This window comes from Heterodontus francisci, chromosome 12 (genome assembly GCF_036365525.1).
Source record: "Heterodontus francisci isolate sHetFra1 chromosome 12, sHetFra1.hap1, whole genome shotgun sequence".
Classification (NCBI taxonomy): Eukaryota; Metazoa; Chordata; class Chondrichthyes; order Heterodontiformes; family Heterodontidae; genus Heterodontus; species Heterodontus francisci.
The window spans coordinates 45,435,431-45,451,533 of NC_090382.1; the positions used below are offsets into that span (position 1 = coordinate 45,435,431).

At 44.5% G+C, this 16,103-nt stretch overlaps 1 protein-coding gene across 5 annotated transcripts in view; it reads right to left on the reverse strand.

Moving 5' to 3' along the window:
* Positions 1 to 16,103, reverse strand: part of crebrf (creb3 regulatory factor) — an 83,075-nt gene that overhangs the window by 47,912 nt on the left and 19,060 nt on the right. The window contains exon 2 of one of the 5 annotated variants that reach the window (XM_068043383.1): positions 771 to 824. The exons of the other annotated variants lie outside the window; for them this stretch is intronic. The gene's annotated coding sequence lies outside the window, so the exon portion shown is untranslated. The remainder of the gene's footprint in view (positions 1 to 770; positions 825 to 16,103) is intronic. 5 annotated transcript variants of the gene reach the window in all.

Genomic DNA, 16,103 nt, shown 5'->3' on the forward strand with positions numbered 1-16,103 from the left:
CAGTCGTGACCTAATCGTTCCATCACAGACATGTATTAGTCTAAATGGATTTTTAAAAACATTTCATGGATTTCACATTGACTAGATGAATGCAAGACTTATTTGCATCATGAGCTGAATAATCTCACCACAGTTCCTAAAGACAGTCACTGACTTCATCTCTGGAGATCTCTCCCCATGGCTTCCAACCTCAGTCACCTAACTCCACACAGTTCGTTTCTACCTCCTTCCTAAGAATCACAAACAGCCTGTTTCAGCCTGTTGTTGTCCCACAGAACTTCTTATCTTGATTCTACTTCATCTCCCTTGTCCAGTCTCCTCTGACCTACATCATGACTCTTCCAATAACCTCCGCCACTTCAACAATTTCCTGGCCGTAACCATCTCCTTTTCACTATGGACATCTTCTACACCTCCATCCCCCACCAGGACTGTCTGTGGGCTCTCCGCTTCTTGACTGGAGGGCCAACAAGTCCCAATCCACCACCACACTCCTATCTGGCTAAACTTATTTTTACATTGAACAATTTCTCCTTTGACTCTGCTCAATTCCTCCAAATAAAAGATGGTGCTATTGGAACCTGTATGGGTCCTGGATATGCCTGACTTTTTGAGAGAGAGATGGAACCTTCTTTGTTCCAGTCATACACAGGCCCCCTCAATCACCTTTTATCCCCCAGTAAATTGATAACTGTATTGGTGCTTCCTGCTCTCGCTCCGAACTGGAATTGTGCTTTGACTTTGCTTAAAATTTCCATCCCTTCCCTCACCTTCATACAGTCCATGTCCAACTCTTCCCTTCCTCAACTTCTCTATCTCCATTTCTGGGGATAGAAAGAAAAAAGAAGAGAATTGCATTTATACAACGCCTTTCACAACCATCAGACATCTCAAAGTGCTTTACAGCCAAAGTACTTGAAGTGTAGTCACTGATGTAATGTAGGAAACATGGCAGCCAGTATGTGCACAGCAAACTCCCACAAACAGCAATGTGATAACATTTTTGAGTGAGGAATAAATACTGGCCAGGACACCGGGGATAACTCCACTGCTCTTTGAAATAGTGCCATGGGATCTTTTATATCCATCCACACAAGCAGATGGAGTCTCGGTTTAAAGTCTCATCTGAAACACGGCACCTCCGACAGTGCAGCACTCCCTCAATACGGCACAAGAGCTGCAGTGTTGATTTTGTGCTCAAGCCCTGGAGTAGGACTTGAACTCAGAACCTTGGTGACTCAGTGGCCAGAGTGCTACCAACTGAGCCACAGTTGATAGGTGGTCAACCAGTATCTACTATAGACCTACTGACTCCCACAGCTACCTTGATTACATATCCTCCACCCTACTTCCTGTAAGAATTTTATTTCATTTTCCCAGTTTCTCTGTCTCTATTACATCTGTTCTGATAATGCCACCTAGCACACAAGTGCTTACGATATGGCTTCTCACTTTCTCAATCGAGGATTCCTCACCACAGTTGTTGACAGGGCTATCTACTGCATCTGTCCCATTTCCAGCACTTCTGCTCTCACCCCCTCCCCTCTCTCCCAGAACCACAACTGAAATCCTTTAGTCCTCAGCTTTCAGCTCCACCAGCCTACACATTCAACGGATCAGCCTCTGCCATTTACACCACCTCCAGCATGATGCCAGCACCAAACAACTCGTCCCTTCTCCTCCCCTTTCAACATTCTGAAGGGACTATTCCCTTCACGTCATCCTGGGCCATTCTTCAATCACACCCAACACCTGCCCCCCTTCCCACAGCAACTTTCCATGCAAGTGCAGGAGATGCAACATCTACCCTTTTACCTTCTCCCTGGCCACCGTCCAGGACCCCAAACACTCCTTCCAGGTGAAAACAACGATTTACTTGTACTTTTTTCAATTTAGTATACTGTATCACTGCCCATGATGTGGTTTCCTCTACATTGGGGAAACCACACACAGATTAGGTGACTGCTTCGCTAAACATCTCCATCCAATGTGCAAGCATTACCCTGAGCTTCCAATCACTTTCCATTTTAATTCTCCGTCTAACTTCTGACCTCTATGTCCTTGGCCCCCGACACTGTTCCAATGAGGTTCCACGGAAGCTCAAGGAACAACAACACCTCATCTTTCCATTAGGCACTTTACAGCCTTCCGGACTTGATGTCATGTTCAACAATTTCAGATCATAACCGCTACTCCACTTTTTTCAGACAGCAGGCACTGATGATGATTCTACTGTTCATTTAATCAATCACAGACCTACCCTTTTGTTCTTTCCTCCCCTCCCCACCTTTCCCTCTCTCTGTGCTTGCTTAAAACCCATTACATCTGCAACATTTTCCAGTTCCTCTCTCCACAGATGCTGTCTGGCCTGCCGAGTATTTCCAGCATTTTCTGTTATTTCAGATTTCCATCATCTGCAGTATTTTGCCTTTGTATCAGTTCCTAAAGGCAGCTGATCACAGAACTGCACACTCATCATTAATCGGATAAATTGTAGGAACTGCTTGTTGGAAAAACAGAAAATAAATCACAGTAACACAGGGTACGATTCTAAGATTGGTGTCAAAACATTTGCAGGAAAAGGCAGCAAGTCCACTCAACCTAATGCAATTCTTCCCAAAATGTACAACAGTATTAATCAAATGATTATGCCCAATTTCATCATGCTGCTCCTGTCAAGTCAGGCCCTCTGAAAAATTAAGATGCTAGAAAATTCTCTTTTCCTGGAATCAACATTTGTCCCATGTGCAGATAGGACAAACTAACTGATAATTTTACAGATTTCTCAGCATTTCTGTGTAGTATAGTGTGTCACATGGCTACTCTTGTACAAACAATTTTTAGTAGATCAGCAGATTTCCTGCAGCACTGCTCACGTTAAGTTGGATGGTACTGTTTTATAACTGGACTACGCTATACAGTGCCTAGTGTATTATTCTGTTGCTTTGATGGGAACACCCTTGACCTCATTGGCCCCTTGAGGACCGCTAACTTTAACGGAGGTCAAACAGAGATTAGTGCTTTGGAGAAGAAAATAGCATCAAATGTCTGGTTTTTTTTTTTAATACCAACAAATCTCCCATGACTCACCGAGTTGGGGGACACATTATTTTAAAACAGTAGCATTGTTATGCCACGTACCATACAATGCATTATCAGGGCTGATTTAAAGGTGACAGAGGACAAATTCAGTTTTAATTGAATTATAGAGATGCTTTTCTAACCCACATGCTTTGGAGATTAAATTCCACAATTCTTCCCTCCTCCCATCCACATCACCATCATTGCCCTCAACCAGCCTAGTGTCAAACCCCACCCCATCCATGTCCCATTACCACTAAGCCCAATTAAACCTGGTGGGGTGGGGTGGGCAAGGAGAAGAGAGGATGGTTGTTTGTAAAAGGCCTCACTCAGCTGACTGGGTCAAGAGGCCAGTACTCATTTTCCTGGACATCTCAGAGGAGCAGCGTGCAAGGAGGTCATGCGTCACCAGACAGATTTGTGCAGCATCCTGCAGGACCAGAGCCCCATGCTTTTGGGGTGGCTGTCAAAATCTCTACGGTCCTGAACATTTTCATCTCTGGCTCCTTCCAAGGTGCTACAGGAAACATCATCCAGTCTGCAGTGTACAGCTACATTAAGCAGGTCACCAATATCCTCTTAACTAATTGGTACATTACTCTCCCAATCACCACCAATCAGAACGAGAGTGGCCAGCTTCCCTCATCATTAAGGCCAGTGAAAAAAGTCTCAAACACAGCAGCTTTGGTGAAGTTTTTAAAAATCTGAAAGTTGAATTTTACTGTACAGAGGAAGCAAAGATTTTGTGATGCGCCTCTATCATGCTATGGAATGAGAAGTGGCAAATAACAGAAGCATAGATAAAGCAGGCACATTGGGAAAATTAACAAGAGGCCGTGAAGATGAAGAAAACACAGACAGGAGCCAACAATAGAGTAAGGCATAAGTAGGACTGAGCGAAGCATGTAAGGGAATCAGTTGGAGGCTCCAAGAGGCAATGGAGAGGTGTATAGTCTTTGGAACACTCAGAGGTCACCATGTGCAAGAAGGAATTGGTCAGATGCCAAGAGAGAAGCAACTGGGGAATGTAGAGTCTTAAGATGGTGACTTGAAGCAAAATTTGGGTGGAAACAGCCAAGAAAATCAAAGGCAGGTTCAGAACAAAATTTGTATTCGCAAGCTGGGGCCAGACAGCAGGCAATGAAGCATAAAAATAATCACAACTTGGATCAGTAGTTGCAGTACAAACATTAAGATATCACATATACAAATACTGAAATTATTTTCAAACAAAGTTGAGAAATGTATAGACAAATTGCAAAGGAAAGAAGCCACTGATAGTAGGTTTTAACATTTGTACAGACTTGGCAAGGGGAACAGGAAGCAACACAGTGCCATCTACTGGCAGAAGGCTTACAACTGCAGTCATAGGAAGCATGCTACATAAGAATTCCCATCATAAATATTTACAGTTTCTACAGTACATAAGACATAAAAAGCTTTACTCCTAATCATGATGCAGGAAGTAAGGTTTGTGGTCAGGAAGTGCCCCCATAAGCAAGACTTTTTAATATATCAACAGATATATTTTGCCTATACAACAGTGACAGCACTTCAGAAAGATATGCAAAGCACTTTACAACATTTGAGAGATGCGATGATGCTGTGTTAACAAGACATGCACGGTGAAAGTGTGGTTTTAGCCAACAGGTTTAGAGCTAATTGATCATTATCATTAAACAGACACCTGCAGGTTTAGTAACCAAGCGTCGATTAGAAGCAATTTTCCTGCAGTGGTATATGTAGCCACTTCCACTGAAAGTATTGAGAGTGTGCTGCCTGACACACACAATACAAGACTTCAGGATGGCTCAGGGACCAGGGGAGAGGGCGCCCAGATTCTCATATGTGGTACTGGAAGTGAACCCTTGTTCACCGCTTTCCAATTTTCAGGCAAAGAAATGAGCACAAACAGGCTTACTTAGGTTTAAAGAAAAGTGAACTTTACTAAAATTTATACTTAATCTCTAATTTGGTTAACACCCACGAATACACGCTGCGCCCCACGCTAGCATGCATACGTGATACGCACATGCAAAAAGAGACAGAAAAGAGAAGAAAAATCGTGGAGAGCTTTGAGGCAATCTCTGAAGAGGGGTTTTTGTTACTGTGCCCCAAGCTCGCTGCAGTCCTTGCTTGTAGGTAGATCTTGCTTTTCGTTGGGGTCCAGTATTCTTCTTAAAACCTTGTTCACTGTAGGAGACTTTTCTCTATCAGGGTTCATACGTCTTCAATGGATTACAAAGCTGGTGAGAACAAGATGAGAGCAGACCAGGGGAGAGGTCTTTTCAGTCCAGTAGCAAACAGTTTCCTGAGTTTTAAAACTCAGTGGAAAATGCAAATTAAAACAAAACACTCCTATAGCCAGTTGATCATGTGACTAAACTGGTCTGACCACATTGGTTTGTGTATTCATCCACTTTAGCAGTTAACCTGGAATGCTAGCTTCTCCACCTTCAACGTCTAGTAATCAATAGTCCATTGTGGATTAAATTGGAGCAGGGAGTGGCCCCTTTGTCCTTTCCAAGTACTGTCTGTTACTTTGCAAATGTCATTCCAGTCAAGGGTCTGGTGCTTTTTTTTTTAAAAAAAAACAAATTCTTTCTTTACTCCAGTAACAGTTTAAAAATTAATGTTCATGTGTCAAAATTGATGTGTTTCACTCTTGCCAGGCAGGGGCCTGCATGGCAATAGCCTCTGACATTTTCAGGCTCTGAACCACATTATCAGTGAAAAAATGAAGTGAATATGTAGACACAGGTTACCCTACCAAAGAGGAAATAAGGTATGGCCTTGGCGTTATCGCTTCCTACCAGAAGTAAAGTATTTTGTGAGCTGGATGCCCATCAGTTGGATAGTGATGAATGTTTGCACCTTCTATGAGAGTTCTTGTATGAAATTTACAAAAAAGATCATTTATTAAATGCATATAAGGCATGGTCAAACTTTGATAGGCTTTGGAAAACAGATGGTCATTCATGGGAGAATACATCAGGGACTTGAACTGATTGCATAAAAGACTGACAAAACTTAATTTGGGGATCCCTTGATCAGTACTAGCATTTAAATTGCTGGATTGTGCTAAAGTGTCTCATATGGACAGGCTTCTGGTTCGAACTGGTGTTCAGTTCTCACAGAGGGAGACCATGTTAGATCAGATGTCTGCTGCCTTGGAAAAATTCCTAGGGAAACAACAAATGGGACATTCTGTCCTGACAAAAAGAATAGAGGACTCGATTGCTAGATTTGAAGTGGTCCAGATACTGGATGCAGACATCAATACAACAGAGGGGTTACAGACGGGCAGAATGAGGATGAAAGCATCTTTAGCAGATCTGGGTTTTACAGCAGACGACAGAATTACAATCGCAATAATAGGCAAATGAATCCTCGAAACATCCAAGGAACATCCAAGGTGTGACTCAAGTATTATTATGCAATGAACTGTCCGAAGCAGAGAGGCACAACCCAAAAAATGATACACGACGCAGAAAATTCTGAGGAAGATGATGAATTCAAGCAAATTATACTGATCACAGAGAGTTTTAGTCCTGTGATGAATCTGTTTGTCACAGACTCCATTAACTGTGCAGTGCTGGTTAGTGCTTGCACTTTGACAGCATATAGAATAGATTGGTTAAAATGTTACCTTGATTCACTAAGTAGTGAGGATCACTGCAAGGTTAAACAATATACAAGTACCAGTTGCTTTAGGTTTGAAGTTGACAACATATTGAGGTCACAAAAAAAATTGAAATTTCATATAAAATAGCTGCAATAAGCCATTTTATAAGTACTGATATAGTTGCTAGGTGAGATACCCAAGCGATTGAGTAAACCTTCCATGAAGAAGGCACAAATTAAACTTGACATGGAAGAATTTCTTCCATGATAAGACAAATACTTTGTCAGTGGATCGGCAGTTTATCCAGTCAGGATATTAGTCATAGAGTTTTACAGCACAGAAACAGGCCCTTCGGCCCAACATGCCTGTGCCGACCATCAAGCACCCATCCTAACTAATCCCACTTCCCCGCACTTGGCCCGTAGCCTTGTATGTTATGGCATTTCAAGTGCTCATCTAAATACTTCCTGAATGTCTTGAGAGTTCCTGCCTCGACCACCCCTTCAGGCAGTGCGTTCCAGATTCCAACCATTCTCTGGGTGAAAAAATTCTTCCTCAACTCCCCTCTAAACCACCTGGCCTTTACCTTAAATCTATGCCCCCTTGTTATTGACTCCTCCGCTAAGGGAAAAAGTTTCTTCCTATCTATCTGATCAATGCCCCTCATAACTTTATCTATCTCAATCGGGCCCCCCCTCAGACTTCTCTGCTCCAAGGAAAACAACCCCAGCCCATCCAGTCTGTCTTTATAACTGAAATGTTCCAGCCCAGGCAACATCCTGCTGAATCTCCTCTGCACCCTCTCTACTGCAATCACATCCTTCCTATAGTGTGGTGACCAGAACTGTACACAGTACTCCAGCTGTGGCCAAATCAGCATTTTATGCAGCTCCATCATAACCTCCCTGCTCTTATATTCTATGCCTCGGCTAATAAATGCAAGTATCCCATATGCCATCCTAACAACCTCATCTACCTGTGCTGCTCCCTTTAGTGATCTATAGACAAGCACCCAAAGGTCCCTCTGTACTCCCTAGGGTCCTACCATCCATTGTATATTCCATTGTCTTGTTAGACCTCCCAAACTGCATCACCTCACACTTCTCAGGATTAAACTCCATTTGCCACTGCTCTGCCCATCTTACCTGCCCATCTATAATCGCCCTAAGGCTTTCCTCCTCACTATTTACGACAGCACCAATTTTCATGTCATCTGCGAACTTACTGATCATACCTCCTATATTCACATCAAAATCAGGCCCGTGTCCTCAGTACCTTGCTCTATGGCAGCGAGGCCTGGACAACGTATGCCAGCCATTGTCTCTCGAGATAAGGAGGCCCAAAAGAAAGAAAAATCATTAATGTACACTACAAACAGTAAGGGTCCCAGCACCAATCCCTGAGGCACCCCACTGGTCACAGGCCTCCATTCACAAAAATAACCCTCTACCATCACTCTCTGCCTCCTTCCACTAAGCCAATTTTGAATCTAATTTGCCAAATTACCCTGGATCCCATGAGCTTTTACTTTCTTAACCAATCTCCCATATGGGACCTTACTGAAGTCCATGTAGACTACATCAACCGCTTTACGCCTCATCTATACCTGTAGTCACCTCCTCGAAAAATTCAAATTTGTTAGACACGATCTCCCGCTGACAAAGCCATGCTGACTATCCCTGAATAATCCTATCTCAAAATTGCTTCCAACAATTTCCCTACCACTGATATTAGACTCACCGGCCTGTAATTACCTGGTTTATCCCTGCTACCCTCCTTGAATAATGGTACCACATTCGCTGTCCTCCAATCCTCTGGTACCTCTCCTGTAGCCAGAGAGGATTTGAAAATTTGTGTCAGAGCCCCTGCTATCTCCTCACTTGCCTCACATAGCAGCCTGGGATACATCTCATCTGAGCCTGGGGATTTATCCACCTTTATGTCCGCTAATACTTCCTCCTTTTCAATGCTAATTTGATCAAGTATATCACAATCCCCTTCCCTGATCACTACACCTACATCGTCCCTCTCCATAGTGAACACAGATGCAAAGTAATCGTTCAAAACCTCCCCTCCACTCACAGATTGCTTCTTTGATCCCTAATGGGTCCTACTTTTTCCCCTAGTTATCCTCTTGCCCCTAACATACTTATAAAATGCCTTGGGATTTTCCTTTATCTTGTCTGCCAGTGATTTTTCATGTCCCCTCTTCACTCTCCTAATTACTTTTTTTAATTACTCCTCTACACTTTCTATACTCCTCTAGGGCCTCCGCTGTTTTCAGCACTCCGAATCTGCCATAGGCCTCCTTTTTTTTCCCTTATCCAATCCTCTATATCCCTTGACATCCAGGGTTCCCTTGACCTGTTGGTCCTACTCTTCACCTTTACAAGAACATGCTGCGCCTGAACCCTCACAATTTCCCTTCTAAATGACTCCCACTGGTCTGATGTAGACTTTCCTACAAGAAGCTGCTCCCAGTTCACTCTGGCCAGATCCTGTTTTATCATATTGAAATCTGACTTCCCCCAATTCAGTACTCTTATTTCCATTCCCTCGATGTCCTTTTCCATAACAACCTGAAATTTTAGAGTTATGGTCACTATCCCTGAAATGCGCCCCCACTACCACTTGTCCGGCTTCATTCCCTAGGATTAACTCCAGTACCGCCCCTCCTGTTGTAGGACTCTATGTGCTGGCTCAAAAAGCTCTCCTGAATGCACTTGAAGAATTCTGCCCTCTTTAAGCTTTCTGCACTAATACTATCCCCTCTAATATAGGGGAAGTTGAAATCCCCCATTTTTATCCTATTATTGTTGCACCTCTCTAAGATTTGCCTACATATCTGCTCCTCTACCACTGCCTGTTTGGAGACCTGTAGTACACTCCCAGCCAAGTAATAGCCCCCTTTTTGTTTTTAAGTTCGACCCATATGGCCTCATTAGAGGAGCCTTCTAAGATATCAGCCCTCCTTACTACAGTAATTGTCTCCAATCAACAGTGCAATGCCACTTCCTCTTTTACCCCCTCCCCTATCACGTCTGAAGATTCTATACCCTGGGATATTAAGCTGCCAGTTCTGCCCTTCCCTCAACCATGTCTCAGTAACAGCAATAATATCATATTCCCATGTGTTAATCAACGCCCTCAATTCATCTGCCTTACTAGCAAGAGTCCTTGCATTAAAATAGATACAATCCAGCCTTGCATTATTTGCCTGAGCCTCAACAGGTCTACATTTACTCTGTCCTCCAGACTGACTTAGCTTCACATTTATATTTGATTGTACATCACCCCCCTACTGTGCTTCCACTCTGTATCCCATCCCCCTGCCAAATTAGTTTAAACCCCCCCTCAATATTATTGTAGTCCCTAACAAAACCTGGAGAAACATCAGTGTTAGATAAGTATTAATGGCATCAGGTGACAGAATTCAAAGGGGAAAAAAGCAAATTGTCTGAAAAGTTACACAGACAATTTGCTCACACTATTTGTCAAAGCTTAAAAAACCTTCTGAAAGATGTATGTGTCGATGAAATGCTGCATAAAATTTTAACTTATCAACCACCCTGCAAGTTAACAACAGCTCTGGCAAGGGAAGTTCTTGAACAGAATTCACTCCAGATGGTTGGAGGGTATAGTCCCTATCAATTGGTCTATGGGCCAAATCCCAAACTAGTTCCATTTTTTTCTGCATTTGAATGCAGTAAGATGTGCTTTCATCAAGGTTGAGATCTCCAAAAATTCAGAGAGCTGTGAGGCATCGTTTTAGACTGTCCAAGACCGAATTCAATTCAGCAGATTGGTGGATTATAAAAACAAGTCATAGAATTTGGAAAGGCCCTGGTAAGGTCATGATGGTAAGACAGTACTTTTCAAACATGGCAAATCAAACTGTTCAGGTTCATTTCTCACGATTATTCAGATTTAATTACAAAATTTCACAACATACAGGGTTATGAGAAGGCAGGGTATGGCACGAAGTGAATTGCTCACTCGGACAGTCGGTGCAGACATGAAGGGCCGAATGACCTCCTTCTGTGCCGTAACAATACTGTGATAATGAGCAACTAACAGAAGGAAATGAGGCCTCATTATACCTCAATTGCCCACGTGTTTTGTGATGAAGGTCCCGAGGAACAGAATATGGTCGATCAAGGGCTGGATGGTGGTAATGTGAGTGATCATGACACACAGGACAGAGCTATCACATCCAAAGGCCAATGGGTACTCAGGTGACATATATTCAAGAGGGGTCTAGTGAACGGAGGGATGCAACAATTGTGGGATGTGCAGGGACAGCTACTGGCAAGTTTAAACATAACATAAGAATTTAATAGGAACAGGAATAGATCATTTGGCCTGTCAAGGGCGGCACAGTGGCGCAGTGGATAGCACCGCAGCCTCACAGCTCCAGCGACCCGGGTTCAATTCCAGGTACTGCCTGTGTGGAGTTTGCAAGTTCTCCCTGTGTCTGCGTGGGTTTTCTCCGGGTGCTCCGGTTTCCTCCCACAAGCCAAAAGACTTGCAGGTTGGTAGTTAAATTGGCCATTATAAATTGCCACTAGTATAGGTAGGTGGTAGGGAAATATAGGGACAGGTGGGGATGTTTGGTAGGAATATGGGATTAGTGTAGGATTAGTATAAATGGGTGGTTGATGGTCGGCACAGACTCGGTGGGCCGAAGGGCCTGTTTCAGTGCTGTATCTCTAAATAAGCCTGCTCCGCTATTCAATACAAACATGGCTGATTTTCTGCCTCAAAGCCACTTTCGTGCCTGCTCCCCATATCCTTCGATTGCCTGAGAGATCAAAAATCTACCGATCTCAGTCTTAAATATACTCAACGATGGAGCATCCACTGGGGTGGACAATTCCAAAGATTCATAACCGTCAGTGAAGAAATTTCTCCTCATTTCAGTCCTAAATGATCGACCCCCTTATCCAGAGGCTGTACCCCTGCTGTTCTAGATTTCCCAGCCAGGGGAAAAAACCTCTCTATGTCTACCCTGTCAAGCCCCTTCAGAATCCACAGATGCTACCAAACCTGAGTATTTCCAGCATTTCTTGTTTTTATTTCAGATTTCCAGCTTCCGCAGTATTTTGCTTTTACTTTAGCGTTTAATTCACTGCCACCTCTCTTCCAGGAATGCCTACCTTGAAGAAGTTCTGCTCTTCTCTCCGACGGGATTTTCGTTTGTCTCTTTTACCTTATTCATCTTCATTGCTTTCTATTTCCCTCCTGGTGTTTGATAAAGTGTCTACCAAAACTCGTTTTCACAGCCACATCTCCTTCCTCAGTGACTGTCTTCGGCTCCGACATATTCCACGTGGATTCCAACTGCAGGTTCACCCATCATGTTTTGAATCCACCCAGGATTACAGGTATCTTTGAGAAATGCAACATTCCTCGGACTGCTATTCTCGCCGCATCCTGAGATCCACACTTAGTGCTATGCGCCGCCACATGTACACACTGAACCTCTCTCTCCAGCAGCACCGCCTTACCTTATCTCAAAGCTGTTCTACTCTGCAGTTTCATTTCATCCTACGTCTCATCCGACGCATTAACAAAAAACTTTTTCTCTTCCTTTCAGGTGTCAAGGAACGCAAGCTCCAGCAGCTGATGGGGACTAATGCCCCTCCAGATCCTTCTTCCTCTTCACTTCCCTCTGACCCCACCCCTTTAGATCTGACCCCTTGCCGTGTATTCACTATACCCTCTGACCTCCCCCTCTCTGACGCTGAATGTTCTTTACTCAGCAAAGGTCTCAGTTTTATCCCCTTACGCCCCCACCTCAATGAATTTCGCGCTCGGCATGACGTTGAGCTCTTCTTCCGTCGCATCCGGGCTCACTTTGACCAGGAATCAACCCCCCTGATCAGTAGACTCATTCATTCACCTCCAGCATTCTCCCTCTACTTGGACCCCTCCCCCTGGCCTCTTACCCGTTCTTGATCTTTTCATTGAAAACTGTTGGCGAGATGTTGGTCATCTCAATTTCTCTGCCCCCCTCACTCACTCTAACCTGTACCCCTCTGAACTTGAGGCACTCCATTCTCTCAGGTCTAACCCCAATATGGTCATCAAACCTGCAGACAAGGGCGGTGCTGTTGTTGTATGCCGCACTGACCTCTTACCTTGCAGAAGCTCAGCGCCAACTCTCAGACATTTCTTCCTACCTCCCTCCGGACCATGACCATCGAACATCAAGCTACTGTCCACAGGACTGTCACTGACCTCATCTCTTCTGGAGATCTTCCCTCTACAGCTTCCAACCTCATAGTCCCGCAACCCCAGACAGCTCGCTTCCACCTCCTTCCCAAAATCCACAAACAGAACTGTCCCGGCAGATCCATTGTGTCAGCCTGCTCCTGCCCCACTGAACTTATTTCTTCCTATCTTGACTATCTTTTCTCCGCTGGTCTAGTCTCTTCCCACCTACATCTGTGACTCTTCTGACGCCCTACGACATTTTGACAATTTCCAGTTTCCTGGCCCCAACCGCCTCATCTTCACTATGGACGTCCAATCTCTCGCCACCTCCATCCGCCACCAGGGAGGTTTGAGGGCTCTCCGCTTCTTCCTTAAACAGAGGCCCAACCAGTCCCCATCCACCACCACCCTCCTCCGCCTGGCTGAACTTGTTCTCACATTGAACAACTTCTCCTTCAACTCCACTCACTTCCTTCAAGTAAAAGGTGTTGCTATGGGTACCCGCATGGGTCCTAGTTATGTCTGTCTTATTGTGGGATATGTCAAACATTCCTTGTTCCAGTCCTACTCAGGCCCCCTCTCCAAACCCTTTGTCCGGTACATTGATGACGGTATTGGTGCCGTTTCCTGCTCCCGCCCCGAACTGGAAAACTTTATCAACTTTGCTTCTAATTTTCACCCTTCTCTCACCTTTACATGGTCCATCACTGACACTTCCCTCCCTTCCTCGACTTCTTGGTCTCCAAGATAGGCGGTCTACTAATATCCATTATAAGCCCACTGACTCTCACAGCTACCTCGACTACACTTCTTCACACCCTGCCTCCTGCAAGAACTCCAATCCATTCTCCCAGTTTCTCCCTCTCCGACGCATCTGCTCTGATGATGCTACGTTCCATGACCACTTCTGATATGTCTTCCTTTTTCCTCAACCGAGGATTCCCCCCAACTGTGGTTGACAGGGCCCTCAACCGTGTCTGGCCCATTTCCCGCACCTCCACCCTCACCCCTTCCCCTCCCTCCCAGAACCGCAACAGGGTTCCCGTTGCCACTACCAAACACATCTTCCCCTCCCTTCCACTGTCAGCATTCCATAGGGATCGTTCCCTCCGCGACACCCTCGTCCACTCCTCCAATTACCCCCAGCACCTCGTCCCCCTCCCACGGCACCTTCCCCTGCAATTGCAGGAGGTGTAATACCTGCCCATTTACCTCCTTTCTCCTCACTACCCCAAGTCCCAAACACTCCTTTCAGGTGAAGCAGTGATTTACTTGTACTTCTTTCAATGTAGTATACTGTATTCGCTGCTCACAATGTGGTCTCCTCAAAATTGGGGAGACCAAACACAGACTGGGTGGCCGCTTTGCGGAACACCTCCGCTCAGTCCGAAAGCATGACCCCGAGCATTCAGTTGCTTGCCATTTCAACACACACCCCCGCTCTCATCTCTGTCCTCGGATTGCTGCAGTGTTCCAGTGAACATCAATGCAAGCTCGAGGAACAGCATCTCATTTACCGATTAGGCACACTACAGCCTGCCAGACTGAATATTGAGTTCAATAATTTCAGAGCATGACGGGCCCCCCCCCCCACCCCCCGCCCCATTTTACTTTAATTTTTAGTTATTTTTTCTTTTTTGTTTGTTTTATTTTATTTCATCTTAGTTTGTTCAGTTTGCTTACCCACTGTTTTTTTTTCATGTTTGTACTTGTGGCTGTTCAATTTTCAGTCCGTTAATACCCTATCTGTACTAACGCTTTGTCTTTCAACACACTATTAACATACTGTTTGCCTTTGCTCCATGACTTTCTGGTCAGCTATTCTGTGACCTTGTCCTATCGACACCTTCTCCTTGGTTATCTCTTGCCCCACCCCCACTTTACTTGCTTATAACCTTTCACATTTCTAATATTTGCCAATTCTGATGAAGGGTCACTGACCTGAAAAGTTAACTCTGCTTCTCTCTCCAGATGCTGCCAGACCTACTGAGTATTTCCAGCATTTCTTGTTTTTCTTTCAGATTTCCAGCATCCGCAGTACTTTGCTTTTATCTCTTCAGAATCTTGTATGTTTCAATCAGATTATCTCTCATTCTTCTAAACTCGAGAGCATAGGCACAACTTAATCAGCCTCTCATCCCAGGAACCCATCTAGTGAACCTTTGCTGCACTGCCTCCAAGGCAAGTATATTCTTCCTGAGATATAGAGACCAAAACTGTGCACAGTACTCCAGATGTGGTCTCACCAAAGCACTTTTTAAATGGCAGCAAGACTTCCTTATTCCTGTACTCCAATCCCCTTGCAATCAAGGCCAACATGCCATTTGCTTTCCTAACTGCTTGCTGTACCTGCATGCTAACTTTGTGCTTCTTGTACAAGTACACCCAAGTCTCTCTGAACATCAACATTTGTAAGTTTCACACCTTTTTAAAAACTCTTTTTCGATTCATAGAAACATAGAAAATAGGAGGAGTAGGCCATTCGGCCCTTCGAGCCTGCTCCACCATTCATTATGGTCATGGCTGATCATTCAACTCAGTAACCTGTTCCCGCTTTCGCCCCATACCCTTTGATCCCTTTAGACCCAAGAGCTATATTAAACTCCTTCTTGAAAACATACAATGTTTTGGCCTCAACTGCTTTCTGTGGTAGCGAATTTCACAGGCTCATCACTCTCTGGGTGAAGACATTTCTCCTCATCTCAGTCCTGAAAGGTTTACCCCGTATCCTTAGACTATGACCCCTGGTTCTGGACTCCCCCACCATCGGGAACATTCTTCCTGCATCTACCCTGTCCAGTCCTGTTAGAATTTTATAGGTTTCTATGAGATCCCCCCTCACTCTTCTGAACTCCAGCAAATATAAGCCCAACCGACTCAATCCCTCCTCATACGTCAGACCCGCCATCCCAGGAATCAGTCTGGTAAACTTTTGCTGCACTCCCTCTATAGCAAGAACATCATTCCTCAGATGAGACCAAAACTGCACACAATATTCCAGGTGTGGTCTCACCAAGGCCCTGTATAATTGCAGCAAGACATCCCTGCTCCTGTACTCGAATTCTCTTGCTATGAAGGCCAACATACCATTTGCCTTTTTTACCGCCTGTTGCACCTGCATGCTTACCTTCAGCGACTGGTGTACGAGAACACCCAGGTCTCGCTGCATATTCCCCTCTCA